At 40.9% G+C, this 23,541-nt stretch overlaps 1 protein-coding gene across 1 annotated transcript in view; it reads left to right on the forward strand.

Annotated features, from left to right (window-relative positions):
- Nucleotides 1-21,704, forward strand: part of LOC149255213 (LEAF RUST 10 DISEASE-RESISTANCE LOCUS RECEPTOR-LIKE PROTEIN KINASE-like 2.5) — a 62,446-nt gene extending 40,742 nt beyond the window's left edge. Inside the window, exons 5-6 of the transcript XR_016267211.1 lie at nt 21,477-21,543; nt 21,629-21,704. The gene's annotated coding sequence lies outside the window, so the exon portion shown is untranslated. The remainder of the gene's footprint in view (nt 1-21,476; nt 21,544-21,628) is intronic.
- The last annotated feature ends 1,837 nt before the right edge of the window (nt 21,705-23,541 follow it).

The following is a 23,541-nucleotide window of genomic DNA, read 5'->3' on the forward strand; positions in this document are numbered from 1 at the left end:
TTATACTGCTATCGGGTTCGCCGGTAATCGCTTATCGCATGTCTTAGTGCTCGTTCGTGGTTCCCCTTTGTATTAAAAAATACATTAAAACACTTAAAATATAACAAAACGACTTTTATGGCGGACTTGAAACATTATATATTTGCATTCCTAAACCCTTTCGGGTCCGGTTTCATCACATCGGCGCTTCCCGTCTTATCTCGTTTAATAAACGAAATACGCGAAAATACATAGAAAAATGTCATTTTACGGAACTCAAAATATATCGAATATCATTTGTAACTTCGTCGGGTCCAGATATATATCGCAAGTCGCGTATGCATCGGCCCCCCGCTCCGTGGTGTTGCTCCGATGCAATTTTGCGATGCGACTTGTCGCAATCGTATATCGCATGAGCCCCGGGGTCTGTCCATATGGCATGGCCTATGCCGACGCGATCCGCCGACGCCGATATCGGCAATCACGATATTGCTCGGCCCAGGGTCCCGCCTTTGCCTCGTGGCATCGCTGATTGTGATTTGCCGATATTGGTGATCGGAATATCGCTCGGCCTGGTCCTTATGCAACATTGCCTGTCTGCCTCCGACTCGATATGTCGGGGATCGACGATCGAGGGTGCTTCCCCTTTCCGCTTAAGTCTGCCTTGGAACTCCTCCGATGCAATTTTCTTCATAAAGCCTTTTAGGCCATTTTTGAAGGATTTTGCCTCTTTTTCTAAGGAACAAAGGGCATCTTCTTTGAGTGATAACTTCTGCATCCTAAGTCCATTTTTGCCCATTCAAGTTGCAACAGACTCAAAATGAGACGATCTCTGCAATGGGGCTAGTTCCAGGAACTTCCTTGGACTTTCTTTTTTCCTCAGCGAGGAACACTTAGACTTAGGGGTCTATCCAAAATCCATTTTGGATCATGCCTTCTACTAAAAGAACTTTTGGTCTCCAAAAAACTTTTCAGTCTCCATACACTTGCATTGCATATTGCCTTTAACCAAAGTTTCTGACCACTTCCCTTTTGGATGGGTTGGTCTTCCTGGGAAGAACTGTCTTCTTCTTTGCCTTCCTGCAGAACTCTTGCTTAGATGGTCATGGAAGGTAGTTTGAACTTCTCTACCTTGATCATTGATCCAAGGTGGCTCAAACAAATGTGAAGTACATCTGCTCAACAAAACTTCATTTGTATCTGTTTGAAAAGCTGCCAACAACAACTGTTAACAACAACAGGCATACAGACAACAACTGGATGGACTAAACTCCTGCTTCAACAAAAGAAACAGATTTCACATCTTGTGAACACCTCCATGTTTTACATCTGCATACAAATGATGGACTAGACAACAAGCCAAACATCCCTTTAAAACAAATGACCCTTCAAGTCAAGCATGTAGAAAAATACCATTAGGACTCTTTTCAAAAGATGAAACATTTCATCACTATCTCCATCTTGGAGGCCAAGTCAACTTTTCTCAAGTCAATGTTGCACCACATGCATGTCAAAGCAATCAACCCTACAAGTTAATTACACATACATGTTCAAAACAAGGAAAACATCAACATCCCTGTGTTCATGCACATCATGCTTATGCTTGCATTTCATCCTTCAACTTTCACTTAAGCACACTGTACTTTTGAAGCTGAAATGAAATATAATGTTGCAGCAACAAAGTGAGTCTCCCACTCAATCTTTTCCATTCACCATCTTGGTAGAAACTTGCAACTTGCATCTCATCAACAAGAAATGCAAATAGATGCATCAATAGACATGCAATCCTTAATTGGAAAAGAACTCTAACCATTTCTTAACAATCCAGTTCAAAGGTCTTTCCTTTGTCTGCACATCAGCATCAACATGTGAATCATCCTGAGATACATCAGTCATGGAATCTTCCTTTCCATTTCTGCCATCTTCTCTTTCCACTTTCTTCAGCTTTTGTGGAAGCATTGCTGGATTCAGAGTCCAACACCTTTTAGCAAGATGCCCTTGCTTATGGCAGTAAGTGCAACACGTGCATCCTCTTGTCAGCATGATTTGCCTTGTCCAATGGACCTTTGGCTTTTTGCTTTTTTTCCTTCAAAAGTTTCTTGTATGTGGCCATTCTCTTCCAACATCTAGAAACATGATGGTTATCCAAACCACAAAAGGAACATGCAATTCTTTTCCCATGCTTATGTGGAAATTTACCATGCTTTGCAAAATCAAAAGGAATATGATTAGAACCAGATTTATACCTGCCTCTTTCACCTTTATTGCCTTCATGAGGAGGTGAAGCAAATGAAGAAGTGGCTCCCTTTGGAACACCATCAATCTCTTCAACGCTGTTAGAGTTTCCACAACTCTCTGGTTCAAGTGTGTGCTTCTGAATACCTGCATCCTGCAAGTGATGTTTCAAGCTATTGCATTCCTCCTGAAACAATCTTGACACTCTGTAATGCAACTCCTTCTTGGAGCTATTCTAATGGTCTTCATGGCAGCTTTGGAACTCTCTCCATGTGACTGTCCATAGCCAAGACCCAAATACTTAGGCCTTTCCTCAACCATTATTGGTTCAATAATACCTTGTGCATGCTTTCTCAATCCCTTTCCTTCATAGCCCATCTTGGACATTAGCTTGGAACCTATGCCTCTAGTATGTTTTTCAAAAGAACCAATATAAGCATTCTTAAAAGAATTTGAAGACAAAGTGGAATGGTTTACCTCTTTTTCACGCTGATACTTGACCAAGGCTTCTTTGGCAACAAAGAGTTGTGACTCCAACTCATGCATTCTCTTCAGGTTCATATTTGCAATATGAAGTTGTCTCTCCATTTCCTGTAGTCTGTCAGCAAGCAACTGCTTCTCTTCCTTCATGGAATTCAACTGCTTTTTAAGTATGCTGCTCTTCCATCCATCCTCATACATTTCTTTCACCTTGCCCGTCATAATGAACAAGTCTTGCTTTATGTCTTCATCAAAGAGTCTTGTGATGCAAGAGGAATTCGAGGATACTATTGAGGAAGTTGTCATTATGCTAATGAACAAAGAACTTCAAACAAGATTAATAAAGAGCTTATTTCAGCAACCTTTTGCAACAAACCTCTTGTGCTCCAAGGATTGCCTTAAGGTCCTTTGGGATACAAGAATGCCTTTAGCCCTTCTTCCTTCTTGTCCTTCCTGGACTGAGCTATCAGTAGCTTTTCCTTTACCTCTGCAAACTCAGAAAATAGTCTGTCTGCAAAACAAGCATATGATCAGCCTCTTGCTGTTCAAAGTTCAAACTCCTTTTAGACAAGCAGTCTTTGCTTTGTCAATCAAGCATTCTGATATAACCTTCTTTGAAGGTGGGGTTAACCAAACTTAGGCTCTGATACCACCTGATCTGAAAATGGGGGACTTAGGCTTATTGTCTAACTTACAAGAATCTCTCCCACTTCCAAAGCTTTAAATATTCCCGAGTCTTCTTGACTAACCAATGCGGAATTAAAAAATGCTTGAAAATATAGGTGTATGCTGGTATTTGTTTTTAACTGATTATATGCTTTAAATTCTGTTGTTGTGCTGTAAGTTGATGTGCTTGAACTGATATATAAATACATATAACAGTAAATGATGCAGTAGTAAAACAAACACATAAGACCGCAATTTAATTTGGAGTTCACCCAAAACTCTTGGGCTACGTCTCCTTGAGCTCTAGTCAACTCGACTAGGCTCTCTGGGATTATGGTAAAGTCCTTTTACAAGCTCCCTGGCTTAACTCCATTGGTTTTACACAAAAACAATGGGTTTAGGCACCATTTTATCCCTGGCTCTTGAAGCTCTCGGCTTTCTGGCTCTCGGCTCTCGGTTCTCGGCTCTGGCTCTGGCTCTGGCTCTTCGCACTTGGCTTTTGGCGCTGGCTCTGGCTCTGGCTCTGGCTCTCTGTCAGTTTACAACCCTCTGGCTTTCCACTTGAACTCCAAGTGACTCCCTTGGCTGCTCTACGCATTCGCTTTTTCTCTCTTGGCCTCTTTTTGGCTTCTGCCTTTTGCTTTTTGCGTTGCTCTCAATCGAGCTCTTTCTGCGCTGGTTCGCCTTAGCTTCCTGCTTTGGCTCAGCTTTTTCCTTATGCTCGGTTTCAGCAACAACTCCAACAACACCCAACAACACCTTCTGTCTCTGACATTCATGGCTTTTAAGCCAACTGGCGATGTTCGTTCATTTCCTCTTCTTGGGCTCTCTAGCTCCCTGCCTCTGTCCGCTCGAATCGCCCTCTGAACGTTAGCAATCATTGCCAAACGCCTTCAGGGATGGTGGCCACCTCTTCTGCAATAGAAGAGTCCATCGGGCCTCTGAAATCCCCAAAAATAGTGTTCTCTGTTTGTACAGAGAAACACTGTAAAACACGGGAAAAAACTCGCCAAACAGTCGTTTATTGGACTTCAAATATCCTTAAATCCGCTTTATACTGCTATCGGGTCCGCCTGTAATCGCTTATCGCATGTCTTAGTGCCCGTTCCTTGGTTCCCCTTTGTATTAAAAAATACATTAAAACACTTAAAATATCGCAAAACGACTTTTATGGAATATTGTTTATATCTTTGTCGGGTCCGGATATATATCACAAGTCGCGTATGTATCAGCCCCCGTTCCATGGTGTTGCTCCGATGCGATTTTGCAATGTGACTTGTCGCAATCGCATATCGCATGAGCCCCGAGGTTTGTCCATATGGCATGGCCTATGCCGACGCGATCCGCCAACGCCGATATTGGCGATCGAGATATCGCTCGGCCCGAGGTCCCGCCTTTGCCTCATGGCATCGCCAATTGCGATCTGCCGATATCGGTGATCGGCATATCGCTCGGCTCGGTCCTTATGGAACATCGCCTGTTTGCTTTTGACCCAATATGTAGGGGATCGATGATCGGGGGTGCTTCCCCTTTCCGCTTAAGTCTACCTTGGACCTCCTCCGATGTGATTTTCTTCATAAAGCCTTTTAGGCCATTTTTAAAGGATTTTGCCTCTTTTTCTAAGGAACAAAGGGAATCTTCTTTGAGCGATAACTTCTGCATCCTAAGTCCATTTTTGCCCATTCAAGTGGCAACAGATTCAGAATGAGACGATCTCTGCAATGGGGCTAGTTCCAGGAACTTCCTAGGACTTTCATTTTTCCTCAGTGAGGAACACTTAGACTTAGGGGTCTATCCAAAATCCATTTTGGATCAATACACGCCTAAATTTCATCATCATGAAAATACATTTCATATCATGTGTTAGTTAAACCCAACTTCACAAATATCAATAAGAGTTAGACACACAATCATCTTGGTTACACTAGGGTTTGATCAGACAAACACATACATAATATATTTGAATTCTTCACGTATCTAATCCTGATGATGAACCATAGAGGATGGTTCGAAACGTCGATACACAAAACAGTAAAATGCGATGACTTCGGAAGACATAACCACACAAAACACATACATATCAAGGAAAATATTTCAAAGACAATATAAGGGTCTTGCTCACACATTCCACCAAACCCCAATGAGCTAGGGTTCCAATGTAGAAACATAACAAACCCTATATTACCAAAACTTCAAAGGTTCCAGGATTTTAGACCTTATCACTCAACCCTCACAAGTTAGGTTTTACCGATCATACCAAAATCCCAAACATGACATCATCAATAAAATTTCAACTAGCATTTCACAATATCCCTAAGCAATTTAGGGTTTCAAACATTCACAATAGCATACCCTTCGGTTAGGGTTTTCCAGAACCTGTCTAGGGTTCTGCAAAAATTAGTTAAGAGTGGGTTGGGTAGATTTATCAAGAGATGAATCACCCAAACAAGAATCACTAAGATTCAAGACTGCTAGTCATAACAAAGTAATAGATCATCAAATGAATAATCTTTTCAATCAATGTATTCAAAGCATACCTTTGTTTCTTGACCAACCTTGTCTTGGGAGATCCTCCTTCTAGCAGATGTTTTCCCTAATCAAAACAATAGAGGGAGAAAGGTGATTAATATTTAATATAATCAAAATTGAATGAGTACATGAACCCAAAATTGAAAAGACATGAGATACTTATCTTTGGGAGTTGTTAGGAGCTCCCTCCAAAGCTTGAGGGAAACCTACAAACTTAAAACAATACAAAAATGTCTTTTCCAAAAGATGTTAGAAACCTGTAAATTCTAAAACATATAAAACAAGATATGTAAAGCTACAGGCAAAGGACTTAATAGTGTAAGTCCCTAATGTCGGGTTCTTCTGGCTTGAATTTCTTTGAGTCTCTTACAACAAGGTTGGCTTGATCCCTTCCTCTCTTCTTATTCTTTGGATTCTCGGGAAAATCACTTTTGTGGTGAACCTTTTTATGACATTGATAGCACTCTATCTTGGACATGTCAACTTTCTTCCTCGGTCCCTTCGATCTCTTTCCTTTTACCAATTCCAGCACCTTGTTCTTCTCGAGGATTAGGTCAATCCTCTTCTTCCAGGATCTAAAGTTAGATGCTCCTTCAAGTTTGTTCTCACCCTTGATTGAGTTAGACATCTTCCTTGAATATAATAGACTCCTTCCATAAGATTGTACCTATGAATGGATTAAGTGCTTGAGACTTCCTTTTTCTTCCTTCTTCACCAAAGCTCTGAAACCATATTAGAAAATAAAAAATGCAATAGATATTTTCTTGATCTCGATTATTACTTGTGATGTTTCTTATTATTAATATTCTTTATATCTTGTTTCTTTAGTTCATCAAGCAATTACCAAAAGCAACAACACATAAAACAATAGACACCAGATGTAGGCACATACCAGGGCAAAACTCCCTTCGAGGGGAAAACCTAGTCAAGATAATTCTTCCTTTCAATAGTATTCTTTGAGACTCTTCACCCTAGACTAAGACCAGACCTTCCCTCCACACCAAGTCAGCCTCCCAGAATTTCGAGCTCTTCCCGACAACTTCGACTATGTAGCAACTTACGGAAACTGGTAGCTTCCGATAACAATGAAACTTGGAAGACTTCGATCTCCCAATCCAGGATACAAAACAGAGAGAGAGAAGACACCAAAATCTCGATTTTCCTTGTCTCCTTGGACTTCCCCAAACTCGCATTCACTTCGACTTCCCGACAACAAAATTTGCGCCTTTTCTAGCTACAACATAACTTCGCACTTCTGCCTAGCAACAAGAGATTTTCACACTTCTTCCAGCTACAAGGGAATTCAAACTTTTTGAGAGAATGATGCTCCAAATGAATTCGATGAGCTTCCTTTTATAGGTTTCTTGTGGGGTCAAATAGGGTCCTTAGGCCGACATGGTGTGGAGGTTACATAATTCATATTTGACTCAATACTTAACCTTTTTACATGAATCAAAAGCCCAAGAAGGGTCTCTTTAAAAGTACAATGACTCTATTGACTTAGAATAAATCCTAGAATTCCTCAATGGCGATTTTGACCTAAAACATGGTGACCCAAGCATGAAACCCATGCTTTAATAAGTCATAATAATAATAATAATAAAAATTATTTCCTTTATTCTTTTGACAAGTACATTACATAATGACTCAAGTACATTATTGAAGACTGAACATAGTTACATTTTCAAACAAACCAAGGCATCCTTAAATCTTCAAAGATGGGATAGAGAGTTCCAACTAGGTCATCTCAAAAGAGCTTGATGAGTAGTTCAAAAAGGCATTGAGTAGATTTAGCTTCAAGGACTAGAGTAGACTAACTTGTGTATCCTTTAGGCTTGGGGTAGGCACAAATTTTCAAGGATAAATAAGGTAGGGAACTTCACATAAGGTTGCCTCAAAAGAATTTGATAAAACCCTTGTCGAAGGAAGAAAATGAGATAAAATACAACAAAATGGTGGATATTTATTAACCTTTATCCATTGACTTGAGTAAGATAAAGAAAAATAACTTGATTTATCATGCATCCATCAAAATTCACAAATAATCATCCACGGACCACAAAAAGAAGTTTATCCACATCAATAAGACTTTCATCATCAAGTTCTACCAATATCCATCAAGAAAGAGAACTATACACATTAACACAAACTGTTCAAGAAGTTGTTCGACTCATCCATCTGCAACCAAAATTAAGAAACAAGAGATTTGTTTTGAAATTTTAGACTTTCAAAGGGATTTCTCCCACCATTAGAGGATGTGCACCTCTATTTATAGAGGATATGCTTAGCTTCCCTTATATTAAAAATTTAATTTTCTAGGTGAAAGGCTCTTAATCTAGCCCATGGAGTGACAAAAGGCCCTCTTCTTCAACTAATTAATCTAAAATACATAATTTGATCAACATTCATGCGACATGTACAAAGAAAAGGGGCATAAGCCCTCTAAAAGTGACCCATCTCTGTAAATGAGGGGAAAACATTGGCCATTAGCACAACATCTAGCCTCCAAAGGATTGCCCTTCAACACTTGAAAAAGTCTGCCACTTGTCACCAAAATCCTCTAGGCTCCCTCAAATGTGGGTGCACAAGTCCCAAAAATATCCAATGCATCATCTGTAAGGGTTTCCAAAAGGAATGGTTCCTTTCACTTATTGTACAAGCAAAATCCCAATTCTTGATTATGTGTTGTTTCAAGATGAAATGTCAAAGCCTCTAAGAGATGCACCATGCCAATCTTCCATCATTTATCCAAATAAAACCTCTAAAGTATGGATAAGCCCCCTGATATGATAAAGAAAACCTTCCAAAGAGGTTTCCCTTAAACCAATACGAATATCCAAATCTATAGAGGTCCCTTAAACCAATATGAATATCCAAACCTATAGAGGTTGGCTCTAATCAAATTGCCCAAAATGTTCAACTCGAAAGGTCAACTTGGATTAATTTTACTTCAGATATTACACCTTAAGTCGACCCTGTGATACCATTACGTTTTATGGGTTGGCGGCCTAATATTATTTTTCCAACATTTATGTGTGTGTGTCTTTATATATAAACTATATTATCTTAAAATTAATTCAATTATTAGAGTGTTGGGCATGCTACTATAGTCAGGTTGCAAAATTTATAATTTTTATAGTCAGGTTTCACAATTTATAATTTTTATGCTATGATACAAGCAATTGAGAGTGCTGGTTTTTTATTTTTGCCTCTATAAAGCAAGCGTTGATTCCAAACTTGTTGGTGATGCATCATTGAATCAATCCTTTGATGGTGTCCAATCCATTGGCTACTTATCAAGTCTAAAACAATGCCTGAAACCATTTCCATTTATTATTTGAAGGTGGAAAAGTTTGTGAATAATGTACAAGATAGTCGCTATTTGCTATTTGCTTGTGTGTTTTTTTTTTTCTAAGCCTGCCCATTCTTTGTTGTGGCACTTATTTGCAAAATTTCAAGATGTTGTGGAGTTATGTTCTTTCTATCATCACCATGCTCCCACTCTAAAAGTCTTAATGAGCCTTAACCTAGCGTAAGGGGCTCTTTCAACTTCATCCCAAGAATATTCCACTAATAATAAGCTTTTTCTACTACGTTATGATGTTGAAGAATTTGAGGAGTTTGAAGACTCTAAGCTAGATGGTGTCTATGTTGTTCCTGATGATGATCCATTTCTAGTAGTGGGAATGAGTTTAATGAATAATCACGTTAATCAATGATTTGTAATTGGCCAATGAACAATAGCTTGTAGCATGGTTTTTGGACTGTAGGGGCCATTTAGATGCTCATTGATTATGTATTTTGTTGCTAATATGTTGCATTTTGTGCCATTTTGATATATTCACCCTTACATCATATGTAGATGAGAAAACCTTGCATATTTTGTCTCTAATCGTTTCGAATCTTCTCTCTCTCTCTCTCTCTCTATATATATATATATCCGTTAAAAATTAGTCATTTTGTATTTTTTTAAACCAGTTCATTAAATCTAGTTTGATTAGGTTCCAGTTCGAAACCTGGTTTGATAGGTGGTAGGTTCAAAGACAAGTTTTGGTTTTTAAAATATTGGGAAAATCTCCTCATTCTAAGGATGATATCAAGTGTAAGTTGGATTTTGAAGAAGCTTAAGGCTTTATCAACACAAAGGTCAAGGATGTTATGACAACATACTCATTCATAGCTAGTATGTCACTTGCATGAAGTGAACCTAGGTGGGGGGGATGATAATCCTTCTCACAACAACTACAGGTAGACCCAATTAATTGTAAGGATTAAAGATATCAAATTGACTCAACAAGATAGACAAGTCAAATTAGCAAGACAAAATATAGCTGTAACTAACAATTAATGTAAACGTTAGATGGTTGAAATTCAAATCTGAAATTTATACAAGGAGTATATAGTGAAAAACTTCATTAATATACATGAGATGAAGTTTTTGTACATACCAAGCATTATTACAAGGCTAATACAATGCACTAGCGCTCCAAGGCTATAGATAGGAGTTCAAACAAGTCCTTAAAATCAAGACGTCTTCTTCTCTTCTTCTTCACCAAATACACATAGGGTTTCATCACAAAAGCCTAACCAAAAACCTTAAAGGGATGAAACCTTATTTCCCTAGAATACAGGATGCTTCATGAAGATCACAAAACCCTAGTGGCTCCAAGCGAGAGAGAGACCAAGTACAAATGAATAGGTAAGAGAGGAGATGACTAGTGTGCTCCTCCTCTTGATCACATTTCTGCACAAGAGTGAAATAGGAGTGAGCACAGCGTCATTTCCAACATCTTCCCTTCTTCACAAGGGCAATCTCCAATGAATATGTCCTCCTCCCATGTATAAGTTGTTGTAGGGTTTCCTTGTGAATCCTATCGAACCACTCCAAGAAGACAAGTACAAAGAGAAGAGTATAATGATGCTACCGATTAAAGGAATCTCTCATTCCCCGACATCTATGGGAGGTAAGGGTGGTCAACAATACAATGTGGTCTAAGCCTTTACAAAGAACTTGCAATAAACACTCGTAGGCCAACAAAAATGAAGTGCTCCACTCCAATGGTAAATATGTGATGCTTCAAGGTGATGTACTGTTAAATTATGGTATGTTCTATGCTTAGAGCAGTTTACTTCAAATCTTTTTATTAGCCACTGTTTAGCAATCATATAAACATAAAGTAAAGTGTAGACAAAACATTAAATGATCGATAGAAAACAAGCCAAGATAAGAGACACGAGATGTGGCGGCTAGCTAGGGACAAACCCCAATGCAGGGAAACCCTTTGATCAAGTCTTCTTTAATCTTCAATAGTTCAGCAGAGAGAAATAGTACAATTCAGAATTCTGTAATTTTATAACAGCAGCAACAAACCCTAAATCAACAAAGTCAAACTTGGTCAAAACAGCCCCGGATTGACTTCTAGTCAACTTGAAGAACTTGGTCTTCAACAACTATCTTGAGCAGCCCAAAACAGTCCACAATAATCAGTCAAAACAATAGTCAAAAGTTCAGCAATCTGCGGTCAGCCCTAACTGGTCAATGCTGCCCTAATTCGTCCTTCTTCTTGCACATGTGAGAGAGGCTGCCCTAATTCATCCTTCTTGCTTGCCCAATAAGATGAGGAAAGAGAAGATGAGTTGAGATGAGATGAGTTGATAATGAATCAACCTCACTTGTACTTATATGATTTGCTGGGCATGTGTGCCACACATTTCGCTATTGGCCGACCTTGACAATTTGTCAAGTAAATGCAAATAAGTTTATATCTTCATAAATACTTGTTGGAATCGGATGATCTTTAGATCAATCCTACACCTCTTGACAAGAGGAATCTAGGAAAAATATCAGTTGCCACAAATAAGGTGACCCGCATGGAGTTTGGCCCTAGTTTCCAATTTTAACACTCCCTCTCAACTAGGGAGAACTCCATCTGCTAATCTGTCTGACCGTAGGCCCTATCCCTGCCATCAAATGCACTGCCTTGCACTGCTTGGCTCTGCTGAACTATGAAGAAGAAGAAATGATCGAGGATGTATCATACCATCCTCCATTGACCCGAAGTCAGTCTTAGAGTGTATCATACCACTCTCACTGATCCCAGATCAATGGAGGTCATCTTAGCATAGGGAGTACGGTAGATACAATGATGCGTCCATCGATAGTACTACTAATGGTCCCTAACCCCATTTCCCTACTCATTGATAAAATGAGAGGTACTTCCCATGAGTCCCAGACTGCATGGGTAGGATGCCTCGACAGGGGAACTAATCATCCTGTCCACAAGAGAACGAATCATCTTTTCCAACAGTCGCCACGGGAGAACTAATCATCCTGGACCACAAGAGAACTAATCATCCTATCCCATAGTTGCCACGGGAGAACTAATATCTTGGCCCACAGGAGAACTAATCATCCTGTCCCACAGTCGCCACGAGGTGTCACAGGGGAAGGTTGAACCTTTCACCCTGTACTTAGCGCACCACTAGGGGAGGGTGAGTCACCCTGTGGTCGCAAGTCGCTCCAAGAAGTACCCCACACCCCCCTGGAGCTCCCAAAGCTCAATGTAAGCATCATACACGACCCTCATAAGAGGGTCTCTCAACGACACCAAGTCGTTCTCGGAAAGTCAAGAATTTGACCTTTCCCAGGGGCTTCGTCAAAATGTCGGCGACCTGTTCATCTGTACCGATATGTTGGAGCCTTATTGCTCCTCGCTGCACCATATCTCGGATACAGTGGTACCTGATATCGATATGCTTGGAGTGATCATGAAATACGAGATTTTCTGATAAACGAATCTTGCTCTGGTTGTCACACAGGATCATGGTAGTATCCAATGTAAATACAAACAGCTCATTGAAGAGATTCCGCAACTAGATTGCCTCACAAGAGGCCATACTAGCAACAATGTACTCTACCTCGGTGGTGCTCAAGGCCACCGAATTCTGCTTTCTGCTCATCCAGGATATCGAGGCAGATCCCAAGAGGAAACAACACCCGGAGGTGCTCTTTCAGTCCACCACACTGCCTGCCCAATCAGCATCAGTATATCCATGTAGTCTCACATTTCTGGCTGTGTATCTCAACCCATGAGTGATTGTGCCACGAAGATATCTCAACATATTCTTGGCACCAATCCAATGTGTGTGGTGAGGGTGAACCATATGTTGACTCAATGTGTTGACTACAAAACATATATCCGGACGAGAGTTCACTAAGAACATCAATGCTCCGATGAGTTGACGATACTCGGTATCATTTTGTAAAACAGGTCCGACAACACTACCACTTAACTTCTTGAAGTCAAGCTCCATCGGGGTAGTCACGGGCTTGCAGTCCACCATACCGAATCTCTCCAATATCTTCACCACATATTTTCCTTGAGATAGGAAACTCTCCCCTGTTTTTTTCCAAACTTCTAGTCCTAGGAAATAGTGCATCAGTCCTAGGTCCTTCATCTTGAACTCGGAAGCCAACTCCCTCTTACATTTGAGAATGAGAGGGTCTGCACCTATCAGAAAGAGGTCGTCAATGTACAACACCAGTATGAGAGGTTTGTCATCTTCAACCTTAAAGTAAAGTTTAGGGTCGGCTTTACTCCTAGTGAATTCCAGCTTCATCAAGTAGCTATCGATCCTCTCATACCATGCTCGGGGTGCTTGCTTCAACCCATAGAGGGCTTTCTTCAACCTGCACACGTGAGATTCCCGGTCACGAATCTCAAATCCTTCGGGTTGTTCCACGTAAACTTCCGCTTTGATTGAACCATGCAAGAATGCAGTCTTGACATCCATCTGATGTAGGTTCCATCCTTGCGAAGCAACAAGGGCTATGATTGAGCGGATGGTGGTGTATCAGGAAACACATGCAAATATCTCGTCATAGTCTATACCTTTCTTGTGAGAGAAGCCACGAGCGACAAAACGAGCCTTATACTTTTTAGCGCTTCCATCAGCTCCTTGCTTTATCTTATAAAGCCATTTCGAAGTGACAACGGCTTTGTCCTGGGGTTTGGGGACCACATCCCAGAGATCGTTTTTCATGATGGACTCATATTTCCTCAGTCATAGCATCCTTCTAGACGTGATGCTTAACAACTTCTGCAAATGATGAAGGCTCATTTTGGATGATCGTGCTCATGATGGTCAAGTATCCCTGATACCTGGACGACTTCTTACATTCATGGAAAGTCCCTCTGGGTGCAATGTGTCCCTCGACATCATCAAGTGTCCCCTTGAGCCATGAAGGCCTCTTCCTAGAAGAGGAGGGCTGTTGCGGAGGGGGGTCAATAGGATCCATAGGTTCTTCCACATCGGGCACTGTCTCATCTTCTTTTTTGTCCGGTTTCCTGGTGTTGACTTCTTTAGATTTCCTTAGAGTAGGAAGATTGTCAACTTTGCTAAGAGCCATATCTTCGTGAAAGGTGACATCATGGCTAATCACGACTTCCCTTTGACCAGCCACATAGATTCTATAGCCCTTAGTATTTTCACTATAGCCCACGAAGATTCCTTTCTTTCTAGATGCACCCAATTATTCCTTTTCTCTTTCGGCACATGAAAATATACAGGACTTCCAAAAATTCTAAAATGAGATACGTCAGGTTTCTTACTAGTGAACATTTCTTCAGGAGTCTTGGAACCCAATGCTTGATGAGGGCATCAGTTTTGCACATATACGGCAGAATTCGCAGCTTCAACCCATAAAAACTTCAGAAGTCTTTGATCATGGAGCATAGCACGAACAACTTCCAGAATTGTACGATTCTTCCGTTCCGCCACACCATTTTGCTCAGGAGTATATGGTGTTGTAGTCTCCCTGTTAATGCCAACCTCTTTGCAAAAGTCATGGAACTCATTGGATTCATACTTAGTCCCATTATCAGTCCTTAAGATCTTGATCTTCTTTTCGGTTTGACTCTCTATCAAGGCTTTGAAGTAACGAAACCAAGAGAACATTTCATCCTTCTTTTTCAAGAAGTATATCCAAGTCTCGCGAGAATAATCATCTGTAAAAGTGAGGTAATATAAATATCCTCCCAAGGAGTTCACAGGCATCATACCAGCTATGTCTGAGTGAACCAACTGCAATATATCAGAGGTCTTGCTTTGGCTTGAGGGGAATGGTCTCCTTTTGAGCTTTCCTTCGGCACATCCCGGACATACACCTTCTTGCGCTAATTTGAACTCGGGCATCCTGGTCACCATTTTTCTCACATCGGGTAGAGCTTTGTAATGAAGGTGAGCAAACCTCCGATGCCATAGTTCAGACTGAAGAGACGTGTCATAAGACATGACACCCAACGGACTTCCTCCGACTTGATATAATGAATCAACTCGAAACCCAAGAGTGAAGGCATCTTTAAAGTTATTTTTCCATACACGTACCTTGCCATCGATGAAGGCCACCTTGTAGCCTTTGTCTTCCATTTCCGAAATGGACACCAAGTTCTTTTTGAGATCAAGTACATATAGGACTTCTTGTAAATGAATTGTATTTCCTTGATTCAATTGAAGAGTGACATTCCCTGCACCTTTCACAGGATATCTTGAGTTGTCCCCAAGAACAATTTCCAGGTTGGTCTCCTTCTCTATCAGATTAGAGAGAGCTTCTTTGTAACCAATGAAGTGCCTTGAGGCACCACTCTCAATAAGGCAATTTCCCAGCGAGTCTGGGGGAGCAGTGGTAGGGAGGGCCGCTGGTAGATAATATTCATCTTGCTTATTGTTAACAACGTTAGATTCATACCTGGAGTTTCTTGCCTTCTTGAAGGGTTGACCTCTTTCTTGATTTCCAGCATTCCTTTTACCTTTGCCATTGGACCTGCCGTTCCTTTGATTGCCTTGAGAGTGATTTTGGTCATCGTCATGGTGTGAGTCCCTTTTATCAGGGCACTCCCTCGCATAATGGCCCATTTTGTTGCAATTGTAACATCGTCCTTTTCTTCCACCTTTCGGTCCGCATTTCCTTTGGATTTAGCCCCATAATGGTTTCTTCTTTTAGCATGAGAAGAAAAGACAGAGGGATTGCCTTCAACTGTGGGCATTTCTTGCTCTTTCATCCTTGTTTCTTCTTGAATGCATCTTGCCATCAATTCCTCAAATCCAGGAATTACATTATTGTTGAGAAGAGTAGTTCTGAATATATACCATTCAGGTGGCAACCCTCCGAGAGTTGTGATAGTCATTTCCCTGTCAGGAACTACTTTCCCAATAGGTAGGAGATCATTCTTGATCTCGGTGGTCCTTAAGAAATATGCTTTCATACTCTCATCTTTGCCCTTCTTAATTTCCTTCAGCTTATTTTTAAGGAACAAAACTTGATTTGCATCATTAACTTTGAATAAACTCACCAGTCTATCGTAGATTTCCTTGGAGGTGGTCAGCTTGGAAACATAGGCCACTAGGTGCTTGTCGATAGAGTCCCGGATGATCTTCTTTGCTTTGACTTCTCCCCTGGTCCACTTGTTCTTTGCAGCAACAGAGGCATTTGATGGAGGCTCAACAATTCTGCCTCTCACATGGTCCAACACTTCCTGCTCTTCTAATGTCTCAGACTGAGAGACATCTTCCATCCGTGATAGTCAGACTTCTCACGGAGTCTGTCTTCAGCGGGGAAGTGTGCTGAGGACCCCATGACTTCTTTAAGATTGCTTCAACAACCTTCGGTGATTGCTCTAGCTCTTGCTCTTGCTTGGGCTTTGTCTTCACCTCAGCTCCGAAACCATGTTAAATTATGGTATGTCTATGCTTAGAGCAGTTTACTTCAAATCTTTTTATTAGCCACTGTTTAGAAATCATATAAACATAAAGTAAAGTGCAGATAGAACATTAAACGATCGACAAAAAACAAGCCAAAACAAGAGACACAAGATGTGGCGGCTAGCCAAGAACAAACCCCAATGCGGGGAAACCCTTTGATCAATTCTTCTTTAAAATTCAATAGTTCAGCAGAGAGAAATAATACAATTAAAATTTCTGTAATTTTATAATAGCAGCAACAAACCCTAAATCAGCAAAGTCAAACTTGGTCAAAACAACCCCGGATTGACTTCTAGTCAACTTTATGTTAGTAAATTGTATATTACGTAGCAATGGAACACAAAATATTGCAGAAATATAAACACAAAAAACTCATAAAACAAGAGAGACACAGATATACGTGGTTCACTCAGTTTGGGCTACGTCCATGGAGAAACAACTAGTCCTTCCTTTTATATTATCCAGCAAACTAAAGAGATACAACCTACAACAGATCTGCTGTAATTCCCTCTTTGCTCTCAATCTCCTCTCTCTTGCTCACTAGAATATAGATCTACATAGACGTAATACAATTCCCTCATATATAGCGAGGGGTCGCCTTCTAGGGCAAAAAACACTAAATTAAACATAACTTCTACCGTCAAATCTCCGCCTAATGAATGGCCCAGATTGACTACGAAATTACAACATTTTACAAGGCAATTTTACATTTTTATTTTATTTTTTATTTTATTTTTTATTTTTTATTTTTTATTTATCTTCGGGGGCATTGCCCCCGATTCCCCCGCCAAGGGGGGGGGGGGGCTCCCAAAGGTCGCAGCTGCCCCCCTAGACCCCCCTGCAGCGAATATTTTACGGGCAGCGTTGCTGCCCCATTACGAACTGGGGTCCAATGCGGCGATACCTTTGAATACAGAAGATAATCAGGCTCCACACCCAACACTTGAAGAACTCGGTCTTCAACAACTATTTTCAGCAGCGCAAAACAGTCCACAATAATCAGTCAAAATAGTAGTCAAAATTTCAGCAATCTGTGGTCAGCCCTAACCAGTGAATGCTTGTCAACTTTTAGGTCAAAGGTGGTCAACACAACCCTAGAAATGTCAACGCTGCCCTAATTCGTCCTTCTTCTTGCACTTGTGAGAGAGGCTGCCCTAATTCGTCCTTCTTGCTTGCCCAATAAGATGAGGAGAGAGAAGATGAGTTGAGATGAGATGAGTTGATAATGAATCAACCTCACTTGTACTTATATGATTTGCTGGGCATGTGTGCCACACTTTTCGCTACTGGCCGACCTTGACAATTTGTCAAGTAAATACAAATAAATTCATATCTCCATAAATACTTGTCGGAATTGGATGATATTTAGATCAATCCTACACCTCTCGACAAGAGGAATCTAGGAAAAATATCAGCTGCCATAAATAAGGTGACCCACATGGAGTTTGGCCCTAGTTGCCAATTTTAACATGTACACAATAAGGTTCCTATTACCGCAAAATGTAGCAACTTAGTGCTAGGCCTCACTAGATCGATAGAAACAATGGAAGCCCTCCAATAGCTTCCAAAGAAAAAGTGCTAGTTCTTTTACAAAAGAAGAATCCAAGTGATGATGATAATCTCTCACAAATGAGTGAGTTCTATTTATATGAACATCACTAAGTCAAATTAACCTAATTAGCCCCCAAAACATTAAAATAATGGGCAATAAACAAGCCGACCAAGTATCTTTCATAAATTATAAATTAGCCACCCAAATACTAGTCGAATTGATGACATCATGCTGATGTGGGGCCATTACAGGTCCACCGTGGATTCCTCTTTGTGCCAAATTGTGAGAGAGGGCTCTATAAATATCGAACAAGGGGATGACACCTTGGTCTCCATGCAAGTCATCATGTGGGGCCCCAAATTGGATTTGGGGCATAAGAACTGGTCTCATGGGTCTCTTGATGATAGAAAAGCATTTGCTACTCTAAAGTCCAATGATGAGGGCTCTGACATGGTGCTTGCCCTCCCATGTCTCAAGGGCGAGACAAACCTCCTACGGCCCTTGGATTAATTGCAATAATATGCTAAGCCGGCCAGGGTACACTAGTCCAAGTGCATCATCTCGTGAAAAATGTGGTGGAATGAACAAACTGCTTAGGGTGCAATGAAGGTTCCCATGGCATGAAATGATGCTCTAACACATGATGGAGTCCCATGGCTCTCAACGCTTCCTTTGGGGGTGTCAATATGAGTCTCTGGTGGGCTTGGGCCCCAATTAAGTTGCCCAACCCATGATGAGGCCAAGCCCACCAATTAAGTTGCCCAACCCATGATGAGACCACCTGTCAACTACATATAAGATCCAATGTGCTTCCTCACCATCAGGTACAATAATTCATTATTCATTAGTGCATCTACGTGAACCAAGCTTGTTTATCAAGGGCACATTGAGATTTCATAATGTGTTTCTCTTCCAAATTTGGGGCTTTAAGATCGTAATAGTGTTACCTCCCTAGGAAGTGGCTAATAAACAACCCTATTAGGTGTTCCCAACCCCTAAGGGGAAATACATGACCCTTACACCCTTCAATTGATAGGTGCCATGTGAATGATGATGAATGGATGGAGACAAGCGAGTCTGAAGGCCAAATGCCATGGGTTCAAGGATGGTAATGATGAGCGATGTCCACATATTTGGGTGTATAGATGTAGGAGGGAGCAATAATGGATACATGAGTTACCCCAACCTTTGTGGTGGATCTACAGTCCTCTTCATCTGCTATTTCAATAGCACATCATATCCAGACCTAGGATGGACTCTTCTAGGCTTTGAAGAATCATTTTGACCCACTCGGTTATAGACAGAATTTGCTGGGTCTAATACTTATGCATATTGATAGTACCTCATCGCCTATATCTACCAGTACAAAAAAGAAATCTATCCGGTTATCCAATTATACGCCTCTTATTTCCGCCTATCCACTGGACTGGAAGGATCACCCTTATTCCTGCTATGAGGAGATAACAACTCTAGAGCAGCTGGGGAGAAGGACCAGATCGAGTAGTCTCTGATATTGAGGAGGAATTGCCCCGGGCAACCGTCTCTGAAGAGAAGCGCCGCTGGTATTTTTCAAATGCTGAAGTGCAGATGTTTTGTGGGCATTTTCATCTGCTGGACAATTTCTTGTGGCAAATCAAACTGGAATCGACTAAATTGGCAGTATTGAGGAGCTGCATGAGAAGCAGGAGCAGGTTAAAGAGTGGCTCCAGAGTGGTTAAAGAATGGCATCAGCTTTAGTCTGATACTTCTTCTGCTGTTTCAATCTCCATTCAACGATGGAAAAGATAGCGTTGATCTAGATCTCCTGAACCACAAATTCAATGATTCTCCAGAAGAATACATTGAAGTCAGCAGGCCTATAAACTATCCTGCCAACAATTCTTTCTCTATTATTGTCCTGAAACATGATTTCGGCAACACTTATGGCAAACCTCCTGTTGAAGTATCCTACAGCCCACCTGCAGAATGTTCATACTTAAAATTTAAAGAGTGGCTCCAGAGTATCGGTATTGGAGAGCACACAGCTGGAGTAGAGGAAGGGCACGATGAAGATGAACATGATGAAGAACTGGTATCCTCATACCAAGAAGATGAACATGATGAAGAACTGGTATCCTCATACCAAGAAGATGAACATGATGAAGAACTGGTATCCTCATACCAAGAGGAAACCCATCCAAGTAAAAGTAGGTTTGCAAGTTCTTAGAGGTTTCCAAACTTTCTTTTATGCCGGAGTATGGGCCTAAGTTTAAAGAGGAGTTTGTCATGGTTAGGCATCTTCCAAAGATCCACACGGAAGAGGAGTCAACAAAATGTAACAATTGCTGGTGGCTCTGCTGTTGTTCCAATGAAAACTGGCAGAAGGTATGGGCTATGCTGAAACCTGGGTTCCTGGCAGATCCCTTTGATGCCACTCTTTTGGATATTATTATCTTTGACGTTCTTTCTCCTTCGGATGGAAACGGAGATGGCCAGATACTTCCAGCAAAGCTGACCAAGGAACGCAATCCTTTGCGTTTTGGATATACAGTAACGTGTGGTAACAGGACTGTGAAGATAAGGACAAAGGGATCTGGTAAAGCTCGTGATTGGGTGGCAGCAATTAATGATGCAGGGCTACGGCCTCCTGAAGGATGGTGTCATCCTCATCGTTTTGGATCCTTTGCCCCACCAAGAGGTTTGACTGCTGATGGCAGTGAAGTTCAGTGGTTTATTGATGGCAAAACTACATTTGAAGCTATTGCTTCGGCAATTGAAGAAGCTAAATCTGAGATATTCATAGCAAGTTGGTGGATATGTCCAGAGGTATATCTGCGTCGCCCTATGATGTTAATGATGTTCAGCCAAGCCTACTCACAGCTCGGTTGATTTAAAATTCTTTAAAAAAACACCTATTCTAGAAGGCTGTGGCTACATTTCATTTAAATTTCTCTGGAAAAACACCCAGCCCCGCTTCCTCCAACTGTCCTTCATTCAGCCAGGCCAACTCATAGCTCCGTTGATTTAAAATATGTATGTTCCTCTTCTCATAATATTCAGACTGCTATTGGATTGATCATTCTTCTGTCATTGGAATTTCTTTATATTTCAATTGTCGGTATTGGATTGATCTTTCTCCTCTACTTGGAATTTCTTTATATTTCAAATACGTGCCAGTATGAGATGTTTCTGTTTCACGCGCTTGTATGTATGCCATGTATTATTTTCTGGAATTGATTTGTAACGTCTGGCTCTTAGTTTTGCTTGTTGAACTATAGGTTTTGTGTTTTGGCAGTGTACTGTATTTTTTCCTTGATGATCATTACGGCTGGAAATGCGCACTAGATCCATGTCGTGTCAAGGTAATAGAAATCATGCAGCGCTTATTGATAGTGTCTCAAAGAAATTTTTACTTAATTCTAAATGTTAAGGGTTCATGATTTCCAGGTCATGAAAATCTGGATCGAAATAGGATAGAGATAAGAGAAATTCCAAAATCTTTCTCACCTCAAGGTATCACAGGTACGAAATTCTCATTTCTATTTTAACAAAAAGAACCACAAAATTTTCAATGAAGAAATTGAAATTTATTCTTCATGAAATTGATTGAAATTTGTTCTTCATGCAACTGATTTTATGAATGGACAAATCATAGTTATTTATGGAAAGTTACATTTCCTCCTCTTCATTTGAAAAATTTAAAGAAAAAAATTGTTACAATTTAACTTGTGTGTTTAAAATTAGAAGTCTATTTACAAAATTCGCTATAATTACAATTGGTTTACTAAGTTGATGAATCAGTTTTATTATATATGTTAAATTGAAACATAATGTATGCTCAGAAGCATTAAATGATGGTTGTCGTTCGAGAAATATTTGACGGGCCGAGGCATTCGATGCGTAAGCAGGCTCGACTGATAAGGAGAGGACCTTTAGGTGCTCGACTGTTAAGGACCTTTAGGTACTCGACCATAGGGAGAGGAGAGGATGCGTAAGCAGGCTCGACTGTTAAGGACCGGAGGCGCTCGACCATAGGACCTTTAGGTACTCGACCATAAGGGCCGCCATCGAGAGGACCCTCACCATATGAATAGTGAGTGACTCCGTCCCTCTCCTCTCCTTATCAGTCGAGCCCCCTCTCCTTATTAAGAGAACGAGGCACGGGACGTTAAAGAAAAAGGGTTACCCAAAAGGTCGTGTTCGTCCTTACTGGTCTTGGCCTTAGAAGGGGTGGGCGGTTAAGATCCTATTGAGGAGATTCTTAATCCCAATAGAAAATCTCCTTCACTCTGCCTAGGTTCTAGGAGCAGGAGGTCAGTGGGTGCTTTATCATATGTCTACGAGCCCCAAAATCTACAGTCTATCATTAAGGAAAATGGTCCTCAGGAAAACTCTGAGGCCAACTTTTTCCCTACTATAATGAGGCAATACCTCTGCTGTTTTAGTCGAGTCTGTCGATTACGATAGCCTTATCCCAGTGTCTTTATCGGTCTCCTGTTCCCAAACTTTGCTCCTGGTTTAGATATCCTAGTATAGTTGGTTCTAAAAGTGGGACTATCAGTGGCAAGCCAAGTGAGCCTAGCTTGGCTTGGTTCTAAAGGAAAGAAGGCAGAACCAAGGAAAAAGCGGAATTATCCGTGGTAGGCTAGCAATCTGCCATGCCTGGTTCTAAACGAAAGAGCGAAAGGTTATACCTCACCCCAGAGAAGGGAAGAGAAGATCGAGTAAGTTAATCGGTCTACACTGATGGTCATTATTTATATATGTAATTATGCTTTCTTCATTATATCTTTCTCTAGTTACCCAAATGGTATAGTTTTTGGCGTGATTTTCTCTACGTAGCTGTCTTTTCCTTGTTCACATTATCTCTCTATCATCCTTCTCCCCCTCTCTTTGATTGCATATGGGAGAGGGGACGTTTTTCGGTCGACCGAAAACACCCTACAATGACAAGAGTTTCTCTTCGGGTCATGCACTTATCATATCTCTCTATCACTATCCTGAGGTACGGGCCAGTATCCGTTCCGGTCGTGTTAAGGTTGTTTGTTTCCCCCCCCCGTAACACTGTGTAAAGTAAGCAAGCTGTGGGGGGAGGTTGACGGGGTCCCCCGCACATAAGTACAGTAGGCATTGTAGAGAAGGCGGTAAGAAGGTCCCGGAGGGGCTTGCGCTTCCTAGTGCAAGGAAGCATGATTTCTTCTTCAGAAGGTAAGCTCTATCAATCCTGGGCATAAACCCACCCCATCGTCTGCTTATGGTAATAGCTTCTTCATGGTAAGGTCTTAAACCCACCCCTGGTTGTTAAGGCAGTGAAGTAATGGAAGAACGGAAAAGGCTTTCTTTGTTCCTTACTCACTCTG

The sequence above is a fragment of the Pinus tabuliformis genome, chromosome 7 (assembly GCF_031772625.1).
Source record: "Pinus tabuliformis cultivar Carrire ecotype Pingquan chromosome 7, CPIR1, whole genome shotgun sequence".
NCBI lineage: Eukaryota > Viridiplantae > Streptophyta > Pinopsida > Pinales > Pinaceae > Pinus > Pinus tabuliformis.